The sequence below is a fragment of the Odocoileus virginianus genome, chromosome 15 (genome assembly GCF_023699985.2).
Source record: "Odocoileus virginianus isolate 20LAN1187 ecotype Illinois chromosome 15, Ovbor_1.2, whole genome shotgun sequence".
Lineage (NCBI taxonomy): Eukaryota > Metazoa > Chordata > Mammalia > Artiodactyla > Cervidae > Odocoileus > Odocoileus virginianus.
In genome coordinates, this window is record NC_069688.1 from 43,438,554 (window position 1) to 43,460,103 (window position 21,550).

Genomic DNA, 21,550 nt, shown 5'->3' on the forward strand with positions numbered 1-21,550 from the left:
AGACATGTAAAACAATACATTGCATGATTTCATTTACATTAAATGTTTAGAATGGGCAAATCCATAGAGGTGGAGAGAGCAGCTTTATGGTTTCCAGGGGCTTGGGGGCACAAGGAAATGAGATCACAGAGTTTCCTTTGGGAGTGATTAAAATCTTTCAGAATTAGATTGAAGTAGTAATTTCACAGATATATGAGTGTGTGCTAAGTCACTTCAGATGTGTCCAACTCGGTGCAACACTATCGACTGTAGACAGCCAGGCTCCTCTGTCCGTGGGATCCTCCAGGCAAGAATGCTGGAGTGGGTTCCCATGCCCTCCTCCAAGGGATCTTCCCAACCCAGGGATCAAACACAGGTCTCTTGCTTTGGCAGGCAGATTCTTTACCACTACTACCACCTGGGAATCCCTCACAGATATATAGATATACTAAAAATCACCTAACTATATACTTAAAAGTAAATTTTATGATATGTGAATATATCTCATAAAAAATGACAATATATTTTGCCACATAAAAAGGAGTGAAATAATCTGATTGCCTCAATAAAGACAACAAATTTCTGAAAAGCTTCCAAATTAGAGCAAAATCACAAACTAGGATGGAAGGAAATCACCTTAACTTGCTAAAGTTTATATTCACACTCCTCCCCACCACCCCACATACACAAAACCCAACTATGATAAACAGTACACTTACTGGAAGTGAGTGGAAGTTGCTCAGTTGTGTCCAACTCTTTGTGACCCCATGGACCATACAGTCGATGGAATTCTCCAGGCCAGAAAACTGGAATGGGTAGCCTTTCCCTTCTCCAGGGGATCTTCCCAACTCAGGTATTGAACCCAGGTCTCCCACATTGCAGGTGGAGTCTTTACCAATTGAGCCACAAGAAAGTCAAAAGTTACTCCATTTAAACAACATGGATGTCCACCAACAGCAGTGCCATTTAATATAGGATCAGAAAATGCCATTGGTTTTTGTACATTGATTTTGTCTCTGGCAACACTATTATACTATCCTGGCCAATACTATAAAGTGTTATAATAATAGCAGCAGCAATAACAATGATAATGAGGAGGACCCAAGGTGGAAGCAGGATATAAAAATGTTGTTGTTTGCAGATAACATCATCTACCTAGACAAACCAACTAAATTAAAAAACAATAAAAGTAAGAGAGTACAATCGTGTTGCCAGAGACAAAATCAATATACAAAAACCAATGGCATTTTCTGTAACAGCAAAAATCAACTAAAAAAATATAATAAAATGTATCTTTCCAATAGCAACAACAATTTAAGGTAACTGGAAATTACCTTTATCAAGATCACACAAAATTTCATGTTTTTAAATGTTAAGCTTCACTAAACTATGTAATAATTACCCAGATAAATGGAGTATATTCTGTGCTGTGGACAAGTCCACTTAACGTTATAAAGATATCCTCAATTTAGTCTATAAACTGCATCAAAAAATTCCATTTAGAATACTTAAAAATCAAACATATTCTAAAATTTACATTAACAAATTGAAGTGAAGAAATAATTAAGTTGACCTACATAAAAAAAAAAAAAACAAAGGTGAACACTTACCTTTCCAATTATTATAATAACCAGTAAATAGACAAAAGGATGGCTGGATCAAGAGAGAAAGCATGTAAACAGACCCATGAGCCCACAGAAACATGATACCTGATAAAGATGGCACCATACACTAACGTATAAAAAAGAAGGAACAGATAATTTTTTAGATGGTTTGGGGAAAGTTGGTTCCCTATACAGAGAAAAATTCATTTGCAAAGATGGACTCATGGTTTACAAAATATCTACATGTAAAAGTTAAATCACAAAACTAATTATAGCTAATGTGAGAAAATATCTTTGTGATAATGGAGTGGAAATGAACTTTTTAAACGTAATCTTAAAAGCATGGAATATCAGAAAAAACTTTTAACTGATTAAGTTGATTATAGCAAAATAATGGCTCTTGACTAGAAAACATAATGGAAAAATTGAAAATGTCTGAAATCAATCAGAGACTCCCTCAGATGAGAGGTCAGCAAACTTTTTCCATAAAGGGATAAGCTAGTAAATATTTTAGGCTTTGTGAGTCATATAATCTCTGTTGGAACTAAACTCTAAACACAGTCATTGTAGCATAAAGTCAGCAATATACAATACATAAATGAATGAGCATGGCTATGCTCAATACAACTTTATTTACCACACTAAAATTCTTGATTTTATATAATTTTCATGTGTCACAAAATATTATTATTCCCTTCATTTTTACCCTGTCATTTAAAAATGTAAACTTCATTCTTAGCATGTTGGCTGTATGAAAATAGGCAGCAAGTCATATTTAGGCCAGAGACCAAAATTTGCTGACCCCTAAGTGTTCTGGCCTGGAGAATCCCAGGGACAGCGGAGTCTGGTGGGCTGCCGTCTATGGGGTCGCACAGAGTCGGACACGACTGAAGTGACTTAGCAGCAGCAGCAGTCTAGACTATAAAAGAAGCTTTACAAATGAACAAGACAAAAGAATAGCAATACCAAATAGACAAAAGGTAAAAGCAAACAAAATACAGAAAGTGAAATTTAAAAGATCTCAACTTTTAAATATATGCTAGGAGCACATAATAATCAGAAATAAATTAAAATGAGATGTCATTTTTATACTCTTCAGACTGTCAAACATTATAAAGCTGGCTAAGGCCAAATGGCTGGGATTAGAGACCTGAGGATCTTCATATTTTGCTGATGCAAATGCAGACTGTGTAACTCTTCTGAGAAATCTGTTAAATTAAGTATATTGATATCCTTCCATCTGGGCACCCTTCTCTTGCCTCTATAACCTAAAGAAGTTCATAAGGGGAAATATATAAGGGAATTTATGCCAACTTATTTCAGGAAGTTGAATGTGACCTGGGTGCCCACTGCTGAGAAAATAAGTGAAATAAACATGGTAGATACATACATACTACTATTGAGAACCAAGGCTACTTTAAAAACAGCATATACAGCAAAACTGTCATATAAGCACAATATTTTATGAAAAAGTGAGAAACAAGTGATGTAATTTACATTACCATTTATAAAAATTTAAAAATAACAATGCATATAAAACAATTCATGTTTCACAAGCATATATACAAACCAAAGGACATCTGCAAAACTAGGTAGAATTGAGTTTGGGATGAAAGAGGGGACAGGTGGAATAGAAAATGAGGATTAAAAGAAGTAAATGTATAAATCAAAAAAAGAGCATAAGGCCTTACAGAAGCATCAGTGATCCTGCATTGTGTATTCAGGTGTGTGATTTACTCAATACTTTGCCTCTGAGGTTCAGATAGACATACACAAACAAATAAAAAGCACAAATTACTCAAAATATTATAGAGAGAGATCTTAACAGACAATTTTCAACCTTTAACAGAGCAAGTACACAAACAAGAAGAGAAAAAAGTATAAGTTTTTTGCTCAGATAAATAAATAAAAAAAGAAAACTAAATTTCCACCCTACAAAGGAAAGAAAACTTTCATATTTTGTCAAGGGACATTTGCTAAAATTGATCATCTCTTCAACCTTAAATAAAACCTTAAAATCTATAATTCTCCATAATGTAAAAGAGGTAAACAGTAAAACACAATAAAATAAAGCATATCCCAACCATGGGAACTAAAAATTAATTTTCTGACCAGAAAAACAAAGAGGAAAATCTGAAACAGCTGAAAACAATTTATAAAATAATAAAAATACTACATATCAAATGGCATAGATTGACCAAGGTACAGTAAAAGTAAGTTTGTATCCCAAATTTCATTAACTACTAAAAAGAAATGAAACAAAAGACTTACACATAACTGTCTATAAAAAGAATAAATTTGTCATGAAGTATTGAAGGAGAGAGTTTTCCAGACAAGCAAAAGCTAAAGCACTAGACCAGCCTTACAAGAAATGTTAAGGGGAATTTTTTAAGCAGAAATGAAACATGCTTACTAAAGCAAAGTACATGAAAGTATAAATCTCACTGATAAAGGTAAATATATAGTAAAATTCAGAATAATTTAGAATAATCTCATGTTGTAAAGTAGTACATTAATCACTTATATTGCTAGTATGAAGGTTAACAGACAAAAGTAGTATATACAACTATAACTATAATGATTAGTTAATGATACACAGTATAAAAATACATAAATTAAGACATTAAAAACAAAATGTGTGTGGGGGTAAATATATAGAGCTTTGGGATGCTTTCCAACTTAAGTTGCTATTAACTTAAAATAGGCTGTTATAAGTTGTTTTATGTGAGCCTCATGATAACCATAAGGCAAAAATCTATAGTATATACACAAAAAAAGTATGCTAAGAACACCATTATAAAGGAGCAGTATCAAAAGGAATAGAGCTAGAGAAGCAAGAGAAACTACAAAAGTCAGAAATCAATTAACAAATGGCAATAACTACATACATGTCAATAATTGCAAACTGTAAATGAACTAAAATTTCAAATCAAAGGACATAGAGTAGCTGAATGGATAAAAATCAGGAACCATCTACATGATGCCTACAGAAGATCTTAGATATAGGGACACACACAGACTAAAAATAAAGGTATAGGACGAGGTATTCCATGCAAACGGAAGTCAATAGAAATCTGGGCAGCATACTTGTATTAGACAAAATAGACTTTAAGATAAAGTCTTTAATAAGATACAAAGAAGGTCATTACATGATGATAAAGGGCTCAGTTCAAGAAGGGGATATAACATTTATAAATAATGCTGACTCTTCACAGCCTTATGGCCTATAGCTTGCCAGGCTCCTCTGTCCATGGGATTCTCCAGGCAAGAATATTGGAGTGGTTGCCATGCACTCCTCCAAGGTATATTTCTGGGATTATAAATGCAGGGATTGAACCTGCATCTCATGTCTTCTGCATTGGCAGATAGGTTCTTTACCACAAGTGCCACCTGGGAAGCCTACCCAATATGCTGCTGCTGCTAAGTCGCTCAGTCGTGTCCGACTCTGTGCGACCCCAGAGTCGGCAGCCCACCAGGCTCCCCCGTCCCTGAGATTCTCCAGGCAAGAATACTGGAGTGGGTTGCCATTTCCTTCTCCAGTGCATCAAAATGAAAATTGAAAGTGAAGTCGCTCAGTCGTGTCCAACTCTTCACAACCCCATGGACTGCAGCCCACCAGGCTCCCCCGTCCCTGGGATTTTCCAGGCAAGAGGACTGGAGTGGGGTGCCATTGCCTTCTCTGACCCAACATAGGAGCATCTCAATATATAAAGCACATATAAACAGATTTAAAGGGAAAATAGATAGTACAATAATAGTAAGAGTGTTTAGCACCACACTTTAATGGGTAGATGATCCAGTCAGAAAATCAATGAGGAAACACTGGCTTTAAACAACATGCTAGATCAGAAGAACTAATAGACATATTTAGAACCTTTCATACAAAAGCAAGAGAATACACATTCTTCTCAAGGGTACATGGAACTTTCTCCAGGAGAGATCATAAGTTAGGCCACAACAGAAGTCTTAATAAATTTAAGAAAACTGAAATCCTAGTCAAGCGTCCTTTTGGCCACATTAGTATGAAACAAAAATTCGATCACAAGAAAAAAAGCAGAATATTTATAAATACATGGAGATTAAACATGCTACTAAATAAAAGGTCAAAAAAGAAATCAAAAGAGAAATTTTAAAAACCTTGGAACAAATGAAAATATAAATGCAACATACCAGAACTTATGAGATGCGTCAAAGCCATTCTAAGATGAAAATTCCTGGGATAATGCCTAGATCAAGGAACAAGAAAAATCTGAAATAAGCAACTTAAATTTATACTTTGAGGAACTAGAAAAACAACAATTAAAGCCCAAAGGTAGTATAGGCACAGCTTATTTTATTTAGCTTCACTTTATTGAACTTCATGGGTATTGTGTTTTTTATTATTTAAAGATTTGTTGCAATCTTGCCCTAAGCAGGTATATCTGATGCCATTTTCCTAAAAGTATTTCTTTACTTTGTGTCTCTCTGTCACATTTTGGTAATTCTCACAGTATTTTAAACCCCTACCAGCAAAAAATTATTGCCTGATGAAGGCTCAGATGACATTAAAAATTTTTACCAATAAAGTATTTTTATTTAAGATAATATACTTTGTTTTTGTTAGACATAATGCTATTGAACACCTAATAGACTAAGTTCTAGTGTAAACAAAACTTCCGTATGCCCTGGGAAACCCCAAAATTCATGTGACTCACTTTACTGTGATATTCTTTTTATCACAGTGGTCTGAAACCAAACTCATAAAATCTCCTGAGATATGCTTGTAGAAGAAAAGAAATAACAAAGACCAGAAACGAAATATATGAAATAGAGACTAAAATAAAAAAAGAATCAATGCTATAAAGAGCTGATTTTTTGACAAGATAAATAACATTAACAAAACTTCAGCTAATCTCAAGGAGAAAAAAGAGAGAGAGCTAGAGAAAGGATTCAAACAAAATAAGAATTGAAAGAGAAGACATTGCAAGTGATACAAAGAAACCAAGGATCATAAGAGACTACTGTGAACAACTATATACCAACAAATTGGATAAGCTAGAAGAAATTGGAAAATTCCTAGAAACACACAATCCACTATGACTGAAGCATGTACAAATTTAATATCTGAACAGATTTACTACTGCTAAGGAAATCAAATCATAAAAGCACCCAACAAACAAAAGTCCAGAAGCGGATGACTTTACTGGTGAATTCTACCAAACATTTAAAGAAGAATTATCACCAACCTTTCTCAACAGAAGAGGAGGGAACACTATGGAATTCACTCTACAAAATCAACATTACTCTGATACCAAAACCAGTTAAGGATGCCACAAGAAAATTATAGACAAATATCCCTGATGAACATAGATGCAAAACTCCTCAAAAAATATTAACAAACTGAATTCAATAATATTTTAAAAGCATCCTACACCATGATCAAATGGAATTTATTCAAGGGATTCAAATATGGTTCAACATCAGCAAATCAGTTCATATGATGCAAATTAACAGCTTGAAGAAAGAATCATGATTGTCCATCAGATGCATAAAAAGCATCTAACAAAATTCAACATCCATTTATAATAACAGCTCTCAACAAAGTGGGTATAGAGATAATGCACCTCAACATATTAAAGCCATGTATAATAAGCCCACAGCTAACATCATACACAATGGTGAAAAGCTGAAAGTTTTATCTCTAAGAATAGGAACAAGATAAGGATGCCTACTCTTGCCACTTATTCAACATACTATTGGAAGTCCTAGACAGAGCAATTAGGCTAAATATGCAAAATAAAAGATATCCAAATTGAAAAGGAAGAAGTAAAATTGTCACTGTTTGCCAATGATATATATATTAAAAAAATCTGAAACTCTACCAAAAATTTATATTATAATAAAAGAATTCAGTAAAGTTGCTGCATATAACATTATTATACAAAACTCTGTTGCACTTCTTCACACTAATAACAAACTATTAAAAAGAGAAATTAAGAAAACAATCCTATTCACAATTGCATCAAAAAAACAAGGAAGAAATGTAACCAAGATGGTGAAAGACATGTACACAGAAAACTTTAAGGCCTTGATGAAAGAAATTGAAGAAAAAAAATGAAAAGATATTTCATGTTCATGGATTAGAAGAATTATTGTTAAAACATTCATACTACCCAAACTAACCTACAACTTTATGTAATTCCCATCAAAACTTCAATGACATTGTTCAAAAAAGTAGAAGAAAACAACCTAAAACTTGTATGGAACCACAAAACACACTGATTAGCAAAAACAATCTTGAGAAAGAAGAAGAAAGCTGGGGTCATCACACTTCCTGATTTCAAACCATATTACAAAGCTACAGTAATCAAAACAGTATGGCATTGGCATTAAAATAGAGACAGTGATCAATAGAACAGGATAGAGCGCCCAGGAAATAAATCCACAAATCAGTCATTAATTTATGACAACATAACTTTGAATATAAAATGTTAAATGTACAGTCTCAATAAACGGTGTTGAGAACCAGTCATATGCAAAAGAATGAAACTAAACCATTATCTTATACCACAAACAAAAACTAGCTAAAAATGAATTAAAGACTTGAACAATGACCTGAAATCATAAAACTAGAAGAAAACTAAGGTGATAAGCTATATAACTGGCTTTAACAACAACTTTTTCTATTTGACACCAAAAACAAAGGCAAGAAAAATGAACAACATTTGGGACTATATCAAATTAAAAAGCTCTATACAACAAAAGAAACCACCCACAAAGTGAAAAGGCAACATATTGAAAAGGATAAAAATATTTGCAAATCATATATTTGATAGTGGGTTAATATCCAAAATGTGTTTTAAAAAACTCATTCAACAGTAGAACAAACAAACAAAACCACAGAAAATATTGATGTAAAAACGGGTAGAGGATATGATTAAGACATTTTTCCAAAGAAAGTGTACTTATGGCCAACAGATACATGTAAAGGTATTCAACATTGCTAATCATCAGAGAACTGCAAATCAAAACCACAATGAGGCTGCATCTTATACCTGTTAGAATGGATATTATTGAAAAGATAAGAAATAACAAGTGTTGCCAAAGATGCAGAGAAAGGGGAATGCCTGCGTCCTGTTTCTGGGAATGTAAATTGGTGTAGTTACTATGGAAAACAGAATTTTTTTAAAAAATTAAAAATAGAACTACCATATGATGCAGCTATTCCACTTCTGGGTATTTATCTGAAGGGAACAGAATTACTTACTAGAAAAAATATCTATTCCTCCATGTTCACTGCAGCATTATTTACAATAGCCAAGACATGAAATTACCCTAAGTGGCCACAGAGAGATGAATGGATAAAGACATTTTATATGTATGTATAAGCAATGGAATATTATTCAGCCATAAAAAGAAGGAAATTTTGCCATTTATGACAACATGGATGGACTTTGAGGGACTTACGTTAAGTGAAATAAGAAAAAAATACAAATACCATATGATCTCACTTATATGTGGAATCTAAAATAAGCAAATAAAACTGGAGCTCATAAATACAGAGGAAACATTGGTGGTGCCAGAGGTTGGGAGGATAGACAAAATGGGTAAAGGTGGTCAAAGGGTACAACTTACAGTTATAGAATACATGTCATGAGTATGTAATGTACAGTATGACTATAGTTAATGTACATATGAAAGTTGCTAAGAGAATAGATGATGATGCATGTTATCTAGACTTACTGTGTTATCATTTTGCAATATATACAAATATCAAATCATTTTTTGTACATCTGAAATTAATACATTGTTATATGTCAATTATATCTCAATGGAAAAAAGATGGGGTTTTTTTGAAAAAAGGTTTTTTTAGGAAGAAAAAAGTATAAGGATAAAAGCATTAAAAAATAAAAATGTATATCTATTAAGTAACATAAATAGCAATATGTAAGGATGTATATAAGGATAAAATCATAAAGGGCTTCCCTAGCAGCACAGCTGGTAAAGAATCTACCTGCAATGTGGGAGACCTGGGTTAGGAACATCCCCTGGAGAAGTGATAAACTACCCACTCCAGTATTCTGACCTGGAGAATTCCATGGACTGTATAGGCCACTGAGTGGCAAAGAGTCAAACATGACTGAACTTTCACACTTCAAAAACATAAAATAAAATTTAAAAAACACATAAATCTATTAGGTAACAAAGTAGTAATATATATTTATACAGTTTTAGATATGTAGAAACATATTTAGAAACAAATTTCTATTTAATTAAGATTAATTAAATGATTATAATAATTCTATGAAATAGAATTATTTGATTACAATAAGTTCTATGATTAAAATTAGAAATTACAGTGAGGATAGAAAAATTGATTTTTTTCTATCCTAATATAAATTACTAAAACTGACCCAAATGTGAAAAGCCAAAAGAACTTATTGATAAAGAGAAAATTACTTCATAATAATTTCATGAGATGGTGAAAAAGACAACTGATAAAATTTTCACACTTACTGGTGCTTAATGCAACAGTTAATAGAAATTTCCATTCAAACAGGAATTAGTAAGGATTCCTATTCTGATCTTTATTTCTTTTTTCTGTAAGTTCTAATCGATGACAATAAGAAACAAGTCAGAAAACACAGGTGTACTGATTTGCTTCTTTTTGTAATTGATTAGAACAGTATGGAGATTCCTCAAAAAATTAATAATGGAACTATTATATGATTCAGCTGTTCCACTTCTGGGTATTTATCTGAAGAATATCAAAAAATTAATTCAAAGATACATACACTCATGTGAATTGCAGCATTACTTACAACAGCCAAGATATGAAAGCAATGCAATGAATGGATAAGATGTTGTACACACAGACACACAGCAATACAACTCAGCTATGAAAAATAAAATTGTGCCATTTGTGACATGTGTGAACCTTGATCACATTATACTAAGTGAAATAAGTTAGATGAAGGCAGACAAATACCATATAATTTCATTCATATGTGGAACATAAAAATAAAACAAGACTGAAACAAATAAGTACAGAGAATAAAGTAATGGTTATCACAGTGCAAGAAATGTGGGAAGAGAATGAAATGGGTAAAAGGAGTCAATTTCATGTTGATGAATGAAAACTAAACTTTCATCAGGTAGCACACTATAGTCTATGCAGAAGTAGAAATATAAAGTTTTACACATGAAACATACATGTTATAAGCCAAAGTTACCACAAAAAAGAAATCAATTGGCTATTTAAAAATCGATATGTAGTGCCCACTTCGGCAGCACATATACTAAAAAAAAAAAAAAAAAAGACTTAAGAAAATATAAAAATAAGAAAAACCATTTTTAAAGTCTCTCTCTCCTTTTTTTTTTTTTTTTGCAGGTGTGCTTAAAGTCTTTATTGAATTTGTTACAATATTGATACTGCTTCTATTATGTTTCGGTGTTTCAGCCATGAGACATGGGATCTTCGCTCCCTACGTGCAGTCCACCACGCTTCTCTGTCCACGGAAATTTTCCAGGCAAGAATACTGGAGGGGGTTGCCATTTCCTCCGCCAGGGGATCTTCCTGACCCAGGGATTGAACTTGTGTCTCCTGAGTCAGCAGGCAGATTCTTTACTACTTGAGCCAACCAGGAAGCCCCTTACCCACTCGTCAGGAATCAAACTGGTACCCTCAGCACTGGAAGGTGAAGTAATAACCACTGGACCACCAGGGAAGTTCCATAAAAACCATTTTTACTTCAACAATTCTCTATTTATAAAACTCAAGGAAATTGACTGAGAGCTCACTAGAACTGAAAGATTACTTGAGTAAAGAATCTGAATAAAAATGAAATATTCCCAAGTAAATAAGCATTATCCTAATTAAATGGGAGCAACATGATAAAAGTAACTATAAATAATCTCAATAAGAAGCATATTAGGTATATATAAAACTATAAAATTTTGCTACAGAATAAGAATTCACAGTAAATGGTGACACTAAACACTGTAAAGGTATTTTTCTGTAATAAATTTTTAGGTTATAGTCAAATATATTAAAATGTACCTGGAGCAATAAACATCTAGTTAATATATGTTTTACATACAAAGGTATTAAAGGGATGTGTCTTGCACAATATTCAAAATTATTATGGAGATTTTGCATTTTTGTGTGCATGTTCAGTCGTGTCTGACTCTTTTGTGACCAACTGTAGCCCACCAGGCTTCTCTGTCCATGGGAATATCCCAGCACGAATACTGGAGCAGGTTGCCATTTCCTTCTCCATGGGATCTTCCTGACCCAGGGATGGAACCCATGTCTTCTGTGTCTCCTGCATTGCAGGCATATTCTTTATTACTGAGTCATCAGGAGTTACAATAATACAAAACCCCAAAATCAATCAACAGAAGACTCACTGCACAATCAAACAGATATAGATCATTCTATTTGAATGGAGATGGAAAAACTGACTTGGAGAAAATAAATCAGATCATGGTGGTGGTTTAATCACTAAGTCATTACTGCACCCCCAAATAAATCTCATATTAAAGGTGAAGTATTAAAAGAAAATGAACTAGTATAAAACAGTAAAAAACGGGTTTGCAGTGGTTTTGCTACCTGGGAAGAGCCAGGATAAGTGAAATAAAGAAGAAACTGTCTTCAGGCCTCTGGAGAAATTTCGAAAAACTGAGCTTGATTTAAATAGGGAGAACTTTCCCACTCATTACACCATAAATGTGGACTTCTTACTACCTGTATATATCAGTTTCCATGTGCATGTCTCATGTCTTCTCCCAATTTCTCATTTAACAAACCTTTCCAGAATACATGGGCCCAAGATATCTACTTTGGTGATGAAAACAATCTCTAGCTAGCCATTTGGGATTAAGCAAAGGATCTCAGAATGGGACCTCAAGGAGATCAAGGAGAAAACATACCTGATTTTATGAGAAGTTTATTGTTTATGAAGTTTTCATAAACAATCTGGTATTTGAAATATAGGACCTTAAATAGAAGGTAAATTTTGAATATGGCTTCCCAGGTGGCTTAGTGGTAAAGAATCTGCCTGTCAGGAGATGCAGGTTCAATCCCTATGTCAGGAAGATCCCCTGGGGAATGAAATGGCAACGAGTATTTTCACCTGGAGAATCCCATGGACAAAGGAGCGTGGTGGGCTACAGTCCATGGGTTTGAAAAGAGTCAGACACAACTTAGTGACTAAACAACAATAAATTTTGAATATACTGATGTGTGAGAAGGACAGCCCATGATAAATAGTAAAAAAGCAAATAATCAGGAAAGTTTGGGCACACCGGAGATGACATGAAGAAATACAATGAGCAATAAGATTAGTGAGTAAATATTAGCTTGTTAGGGCTGCCATAACAAAGTACTACTTACTGAGTGACTTGGAAATTTATTCTCAATGTTTTGGAGGCTAGAAATAGGGGATCAACATGTCAGCAGGGCTATGCTCCCTCTCCAGGCACCAAAGGAAAATCTGTTCCAGGACTTTCTCCTTGCCTCTGGAGATTTGATTACCTCTGTAATGAACCTGTCTCCAAATAAGGTCACATTCTAAGATACTGGGAGTTAAGACTCCAGTGAGTCTTTTTTGAGCGGTAACAGGAGAAACACCATCAACCCATGACAATAAGCAACAGATCAGGAAGGACTTTATTTAGTGTAATGAAGGAGACCCAGGTTAGATCCCTTGGTCAGGAAGATCCCCTGGAGAAGGGAATGGCAACCCACTCCAGTATTCTTGCCTGGAGAATTCCATGGACAGAGAAGCCTGGCGGACTACAGGACTTGGGTTGAAAAGAGTCAGACACGACTGAGCAACTAACGCTAAGTAACTGATGGAGTAAGGTACTGCCTAACAATACCCTAGGTAACAACATAAGTGAAATGATTTTAGTTCAAGGAAGAAGTAAAAAGGAGAAGACGATAAATGAATGCAGTTATCAAAAGCAAAATATTAAATGTGGTTAACAAGGTCAGAATGATTTAAGCTATTACAACTTACCTATGCTTTGTTATTTCTTCTGGAAATTAGGAATTTGTAATTCAGGTCATAGAAGAACTATACCAAAACATAGATTTTAGCAAAAAATACTGGAGCTACCAAGAAAAGTTGAACCAACAGCCTACAAAAATGGACCATAACAAAGAAATCTGCTGGAGGATATATAATCCCAGGAATTTTGCATGCTGTAACAATGAACAGCAGATGGTACTAAGTCCAAAGAACATTGGTAAATAAAATAGCCAATGGTTTCAATCAGTTGAAAAACTGGAATGTTAACTCCAAATCCTATGTAAACCAGTTTCCAGAGAGAATTTTTTTTTCTTTTTAAGTGAAAACATATTTGCATTTTGATGGCACATTTCTTCCAAGGCTTTCAAAGCATTTCTATGGCAAGTTTTTCTGCTTTATGAGTAATCCAGGGCAAGTCACTTTTAAGTTGATATTGTGTTGTTGTTTTCATTATAAATGTAGAATGCATATTTCAGGTTCCTTGCAGTTTCTGGAGTTGGGGGAGTAGTAACTATCATTTATAACAATGTGTATGCACATGAATAAAATATGAGTATATTATAAACCATGTAAATGTGAACAATCTAGGAAATAACAAACTTATAAACATATCACCATAAAGAAAAATCCAGTTCTGTGCTAGTTAAAGCTTTTTGCAGAATGTTAAGGGTTGGTACAAAGCTAATTAATTTATTATGCAAAATTAATATAATTCATAGAAAAATGCTTATATTAATACCACAGTAAAATTGTCTCTAACATAGGCTATGTTTTAAAATAAGTACAAAGGAGAATACTGCATGTTGTAAAAATTATGTTTAATAGCCCATTAAGTCACCATAAACTACACTATGTGAGTACACTATGCACTCTCTCTCTCCAAGACAGAATTTAATTGGTTCTGATTTTCTGGTCAGCACCAATTAAAGATAAAGTAATTAGCTAATACATAAAGTTCATATTGTTATAGGTGATTATAGATTTTTTATACTAATACATGTAGTTGAATTTGGATAAATAAAATGTGAATATGACAGCTCCACTTTCATGATTAGAATTTACTGACTTTACTCAAATCAATAAAGTATCTTTAGACTCCAAAGCAAAAGCAAAATAAACAAGTGGGACTACATCAACTAAAAAGTTTCTGCACAGCAAATGGGAACCATCAACAAAATGGAAAGATAGCCTATCAAAATGGAGCAAGTATTTGCAAGCCATATATCTGACAAGGGTTTAATATTCAAAATACATAAAGAACTCATACAATTCAATAGTAAGAACAAAAAACACAATTTAAAAATAGGCAGAACTGAGTACACATATAGGAAGACATAAAGATGACTAACAGGTACATGAAAAGGTGTTTAGTATCACTAATTACCAAGGAAATGGCAATCAAAACCACAATAAACTATCACCTCATGATTGTTAGAATAGCTGTTATCAAAATGATATGAAATAACAAGTGTTGACAAGGATATAGAGAAAATAAAACCCTTCTTCACTGTTGGTTGGAAGGCAAATTGGTGCAGTCATCATGGAAAACAGTATGGAAGTTCCTTTAAAAATAAAGAATAGAACTACGCTTGATCCAGCAATTATATGTCTTTGTATTTATCTCAAAGAAATGAAAACACTAACTCAAAAAGATATCTATGCTCGCATCACAGCATTATTTATAATAGCCAAGACATGGAAGCAACCCAAGTATCCATCAATGGACAGATGAATAAAGAAGTTGTGTGTGTGTGTGTACACATACACACACACACACACACACACACACAGAATATTACTCAGGAATAAAAATAGAAGGAAATCGACACCACAGATTGTGGTGAAACCACAATCTGCGACACCACAGATGGACCTTCAGGGCTTTATGCTAATTGAAGTAGGACAGAAAAAGACAAACACTGTGTGATCTCATTTATATATGGAATCCAAACATCAAAATAAAAAAAAATTAGAGCTTACAGATATAGACAACAGAAATTGGTTGTCAGAACTAGGAGGTAGGAGAAATGAGAAAAGGTGTTCAAAAGCTACAGGCTTCCAATTATAAAATAAGTAAGTCATGGGGATGTAATTTTCAGCATGGGAATTATAGTTAGTGGTGCTATATGGTATATTTGAAAGTTACTAAGATCATAGATCTTAATAGGTCTCATCATAAAAAAAATTGGCAGTGGATGTTAACTATACTTACTGTAGTGATCCTTTCACAATATTCACAAATATTGAATAATGCTGTACACTTGAAACTAATACCGTGTTATATATCAATTATTTCTCAATGGAAAACATTATAATAAAAGAAAATTTTAAACTCCGACTGACCTATCCCTTCTCTCTCATTTGCTTTGCCATTTATTTTCATTGTCTCTTGGTCTCTCATTACTTCCAACTCTCTCTCTCTATCACCTGGATGCCACAGCTCCTATAAGGCACATGTTAATAATTCCTGTGGCCATGATGAGAAGAATGCAGTACTGGAATACATCTCAGGCTTAGCCAGACTCTACCAATTATTAATACTATTTATGAGGTCTTAAGTCACTAAACTTCCCTGGTCAATACCACAGAGTCAGTGCCTAATTCAAATGGTTTGGGAAGACTAAATATATAGATCTTATACAGACAAATAAGTAAGTATTATAAATGTATAACAGCTATGTTTAATAGCACTCATTGTACAGGTGATGAAACTGCACTTAGAGAAACTGAGCCGAATATTATAATGATATGAAATATGTGATTGACTTTTATGGTTTCAAAGCCAGAGTTCTTCATTGTTCTGTAAGCATAATGGGGGGAAAAAAGCCATAAACACAACAGAATCTTCCTCAAGCTTCAGCTACTGTACTAAGACCTAAACGCATCTATCTAACAGCTGAGAGATCCAAGATCATTTCTTTTCTGCCTCCTGCCATCTCTTTGTGAAGATTCTATGCCTAAATTATCACATTCTCAAATTTGCCCAGCTACTTCAATGGGATGTGGGTCACAGAAAATACATACGAAAAAGCTAAAATACAGCATATAGTGAATGGAGATAAAAATTCAACTTAAATGCAGTAAGTTGAAGTGAGCTATTTGCTCCACATATATCTCATAAAACTGTTAAGACAATTTTTAAATCACCTTACTGTCCCCTCTAAAGGGGTTTCATATTAATTATCACATGTTATCTTAAATATTCTCATGGTTTAATAAAATATAGTAAAAGAAAGTCCTGCAAATCAGAACAAATCTTAACCAATGTTCTCAGTAACATTACACACATAAAAATAAAATAAATGCATGCCAAAATTAACTGAGATAGAAAAATAACAAAAGTTTTGCATTAAGAAGGAATAAAAGTTTAAAAGTGCCATTTCCTTTTCATTCCAACTAGCTTACTTCTGCTTATAATAATATTTCAGGATATATTTTCCTAGATGCTTTCTGAATTTAGACATTTCATTCTTTGGCCCCGGTATATACATAGCAGGAAAGTATGCCATTATGAGAAACACTGAGATTCCAGAGGACTCTGAATTAGTAACAGTGGATGTCTTCTTTGTTAACAGCTTTCAGGGTCTCTCCTTAGTCTGGATATTACAAATTTCAAACATTAGTAATAAGTACTGAAATACATAATTCATGGATTTTTTTCTCTGATCAAAAAGGCTATATAAATGTCCTCTGGGAAAATGTCACATTAAAAAATGTGACAAGAGGAGGAAAATCTTGAGCAATCTCCTTTGAGTAACCTTTATGTCATCTTAAACAATGAAAGGTACTATGGTTAAAAAAAAAAAAAAACAGCAACTCAGCAAAAAATGGATTTAATTTGTTTTTAAATAGTTCACAACTCTCAAATCTTAGAAACATCTGCTTTGAAAAAAATTAGATTATCAGTTGAAATGGAGGCACACACATTCTTTATCCATTCAACAAATGATGATTCTTCATTCAACAACTATCCATTCAAAATATACAGATTAAGGCACTCTTCTAGGTCATGAGAGTGAACAAAACAAACATAAATTTGTGCCTTTATAGAAATTACATCCTAGTTAAGACTGGGGAATAATAAACATACACACACACACACATACAAAAACCCTTTTTATTATGTTACTATTTTAAAAGGTGATAGGTTTTGAAGAAAAAATAAAGCAGAGAAGGGGGAAAGAGATTGCTGAGGAGTAAACAGTGTTGTAATTTTAAATAGGCTGGTTAGAAAAGGCCTCACTGATGACTGGAACATAGCTGCAGGAGATGAAGAAAAGAGCCGCACCCATGTCTAGGAAATAGAGTTTCAGAGATTTCTCACATGTTCTTAGCCCCTGTCCCATCAAAGAAAAAAATCAAAAAACATTTTAGCAATTATTGATTTTCATTGTTGCTGTTTAGAGTTAAAACCCCTGCTTCACTGTGTTTTGTCATTGAGTATCTCATAGCCCTGTTAAAATACAAACAATAAGGCTTAACATCACTTGTTCATTCTCTGCTCATACTTGATCAATTGTTTACCAATCGTTTCATTCCTTATGGAAATTCAACAGAACATGGGCCACAATCATAAACAATTCAGCTTTATTGAAATTACAACCAAAATTTTAGATACTCATACTTTTAGACTATGAAAAGATTTTCAGGGTGTGTGTGAGTGATGATATATGGCAACTGACACACAGGCTCACGCTGATGAGACAAGAGAAAATAGTGGGGACTGTAAAGAGCTGGAATGGGCACGTCCCGTCAAGTGCTGGAAACCACTTGGGCTTTTTGAAAGGAAAAGAAACACACAAACATGCACCCCAATTTACATATGACATATTCCCTTTTTTGAATAAAGGCAAATTTAACTTAAAAAGTACTCATCATACATTGGTAATTTAGCTCTCATTTTCCACTTGAGAACCTCTAGTCTGGACTTTAAGAAGATGTATCTTGAGTGAAAACATCTCTTCCTTGACTCACACTGCCTTGCCCTCCACCTAGTAGGCCATAAAGACTCTCCGGATTTTATAGAGATAGATCTAGATAAAGATGAGAAAAATGTGGAGAATTTCAAATGAACCCCAGATAAACTTGTGGGATCAGAAACTAAAAATGACCTGTTTCTCACATTCCAGATAGAGAGTTTGAAAGATCACAAGACCATCATCACCACACAAGGGATGAGGGCAGACTCTACAAAATCTAAAAGTCATAGGACTAAGCCTGTATTATCCCATTCTCACCACCTCACTGCTTTATCTGATCTTGCCGACAAGAGGAACAGTCTATTCTCTAACACCTATTGCCTGCAGAAGTTGCCTCGAGAGACCTATCGAGGAATCACTGCTAGCTTGTGAGAAAAATTATCTGGAAGGCATGCAGGTTTGTCTCTTGAGTGACACCTTGCGTACAGAACTTATTAAATTCAGATTCTCTCATCAGAAGGATGTACAATATTTTTGTCAACTATTTGGACAAGTTTTCACTCTGGGCTACTTCCTAACGTACTTCTAAGAAGCAGTTTGGGGCTATCTATCCATGTATAAACTGCAACAGGGGAAAAGGTTACACACCCTTTAACTCTCCAGGAATTGAGGAGTCATCTTTTCACACCAAAGTTGACCCCCGAAGCCAAGAAGCGTAGCTTCAAAGCAAAGATGAGGTTAGAGCTGCTCTTGCAGTCAATGACTATCAGGTGCCATATACTGGAAAAGAGCATCCAAATTTATGTTTCTCTAATTGCCATCAGTCAGGGCCCACATATGGAAAAGGTTTGTTTCCGTAGGGAACACTCCTTAATAATCTGTTCTTAAATGATTCCCTGTCTGACCGTACAACTTGGTCATCATCAGTGGCTCATGAGGAGGTAAAAAAACACAGCTTAGCTTTGGGAAAGAACAAGAAATAGTGGGAGCTCAGCAATATTTCGTTCAGCTGAATAGGATGCAAGTATTCTAGGTAGATAGCAAGCCACCAGCAGCATCTACCACTGCATGAACTTTTAAAGTTTTATTCAACCTTAATATTACTTATCTTTTCCCTCTTATCATTTTCCCACTTTCATACTTCATATCCCATTTCACCTCTTCATCTCTCTTTCTCTTTCTCCCCGTGTATGACCAACACTTAGCATCCTTGGACTGAGTATCATAGTACATGGATCCTGAGCTCTAATTCTGCCAGAAATTGAGTGACCTTGGGGAAGTCTCTTTATCTTGCCACACCTTGATGTTTTTATCTGTATGGTTAGAAGGAGGATAAAGTGAGGAGGAAGGCAATTAGTGGGGTTTGAAGTGTATAAGAGGGAGGCTATAGAGTAAAATTGACCACATGGGTTTCAATACAACATCCTCTACTACAACTGGTATGACTTTCGAAATTACATAATCTGGCTCTAAGTGTCACAGTTACAAGGGGAAATAATGATAACACCTGAGCTGGCAGGCTTATTGTTATTGTATACATATGGCACTTAATGAGATACCTGTCATACAGTAAGTTTCCAAAAAATGATAGGCATTAGTTTTACTTACTACTGTTGTTTAGTCGCTAAGTCCTGTCTGACTCTTTTGTGATGCCATGGACTATAGCCTACCAGGCTCTGTCCATGGTATTTTCCAGGCAAGGATACTGGAGTGGGTGGCCATTTCCTTCTCCAGGGGATCTTCCTGACCCAGGAACTGAACCTGTGTTTCCTACATTGGCAGGTGAATTCTTTACCATGGAGCCACCTGGAAAGTACTTACTATCTACTTTATTATTGTCTGACCATCCTGATTGCATTCATAGTTAAAATTATTATATTGTTGTTGTTTCCTTAATTGACTAGCTCTGGGAAAAATCACAACAAACCAAAGTGAATCATTTTCATTCACTTCTAAGAGACCACTTTTCCTTGCCACCATACAACCCATGTTTCCTTCCTTTCCCAATAGGAATGTGCCTTTTAAAACTAGATTTCTCTGGGGCATCCCTGGTGGCTCAATTATAAGGAATCCTACTGCCAGTGTAGGAGACACTGGTTCAAGCCCTGATCCAGGACGATCCCACATGCCACAGAGCAACTGAGCCTGCTTACCACAATGATTGAGCCTGTGCTCAAAGGCCACATGCTGCAAATACTCAAGACTGCCAAGAGAAATATCAATACATATACGCAGATGACACCAACCTTATGGAAGAAAGCAAAGAGAAACTAAAGAGCCTCTCTATGAAAATGAAAGAGGAGAGTGAAAAAGTTTGTTTAAGACTCAACATTCAGAAAATGAAGATCATGGCATCCAGTCCCATCACTTCAAGGCAAATAGATGGGAAAACAAAGGAACTAGTGAGAGGCTTTACTTGGGGGGCTCCAAAATCACTGCAGATGGTGACTGCAGCCATGAAATTAAAAGACGCTTGCTCCTTGGAAGGAAACCTATGACCAACCTAGATAGCATATTAAAAAGCAGAGATACTGCTTTACCAACAAAGATCCATCTAGTCAAAGCTCTAGTTTTTCCAGTAGTCATGTAGGGATGTGAGAGTTGGATTATAAAGAAGGCTGAGAACCAAACTGATGCTTTTGAACTGTGGTGTTGGAGAAGATTCTTGAGAGTCCCTTGCACTGCAAGGAGATCCAACCAGTCCATCCTAAAGGAAATCACTCCTGAATATTCACTGGAAGGACTGATGCTGAAGCTGAAACTCCAACACTTTGGCCACTTTATGCGAAGAGCTGACTCATCTGAAAAGAGCCTGATGCTGGGAAAGATTGAAGGTGGGAGGAAAAGGAGATGACAGAGGATGAGATGGTTGGATGGCATCACCAACGTGATGGACATCAGTTTGAGTAAGCTCCAGGAGTTGGTGATGGACAGGGAAGCCTGAAGTGCTGCAGTCCATGGGGTCACAAAGAGTTGGACATGACTGAGTGACTGAACTGAACTGAGGCACCATAAAGCCCATGTTCTGCAACAA

At 34.8% G+C, this 21,550-nt stretch overlaps 1 long non-coding RNA gene across 1 annotated transcript in view; it reads right to left on the minus strand.

Annotated features, from left to right (window-relative positions):
* LOC139038476 (uncharacterized) overlaps positions 1-21,550 on the minus strand; it is a 181,262-nt gene that overhangs the window by 37,130 nt on the left and 122,582 nt on the right. The window contains exons 2-3 of the long non-coding RNA XR_011491493.1: positions 5,754-5,809; positions 699-868 (exon numbers count right to left, since the gene is read on the minus strand). This is a non-coding gene — a long non-coding RNA (uncharacterized lncRNA). The remainder of the gene's footprint in view (positions 1-698; positions 869-5,753; positions 5,810-21,550) is intronic.